Consider the following 434-nt stretch of genomic DNA (forward strand, 5'->3'; position numbering starts at 1 on the left):
TCCTGCCTCAGCTCCAAGAACTTCACTTGTGACTCCTACCAAGTCGTGTAAGTATCCTCGGTGCTGTGGGTAATCCTGAAGTGGTGTTTATGGGAGTGAAGTTAGGCAATCCGTAATGGTCGCCATTCTTCCCCGATTTAGAATGCAGGCTCTCAGTCATCAAGCGTCCCTCATGGAGGTGGGGCAAAAACGGCTCGTCTTCACTGACTTCGTCCGTCCCTTCCTCTCCAGAGATGACCTAACAGGTACATTAAGTCCTGTCACTGTTTTGAGATATCATCTGTCATGCTGTAGTTGCTTGAGCATCCTTCAGCGTCTCAGCTTGTCATTCACTGGTGTTCTGTTTAATTCCCAGATCCTGCCTGTCTGTCCAAAACTGCAAGCAGCGCTGACTGGCTCGAGAAGAACTTTGGCAACTTCTCCGTCTACGCTAC

General features: G+C 49.5%; 1 long non-coding RNA gene across 1 annotated transcript; it reads left to right on the forward strand.

Moving 5' to 3' along the window:
* The first annotated feature begins 2 nt into the window (after positions 1-2).
* Positions 3-415, forward strand: LOC107734803 (uncharacterized). Its single transcript, XR_001639172.1, has 3 exons — positions 3-47; positions 142-245; positions 356-415. It is a non-coding gene; the product is annotated as an uncharacterized LOC107734803 (long non-coding RNA).
* The last annotated feature ends 19 nt before the right edge of the window (positions 416-434 follow it).

This window comes from Sinocyclocheilus rhinocerous, unplaced genomic scaffold (assembly GCF_001515625.1).
Source record: "Sinocyclocheilus rhinocerous isolate Xijiao unplaced genomic scaffold, SAMN03320098_v1.1 C35301122, whole genome shotgun sequence".
Taxonomy (NCBI): Eukaryota; Metazoa; Chordata; class Actinopteri; order Cypriniformes; family Cyprinidae; genus Sinocyclocheilus; species Sinocyclocheilus rhinocerous.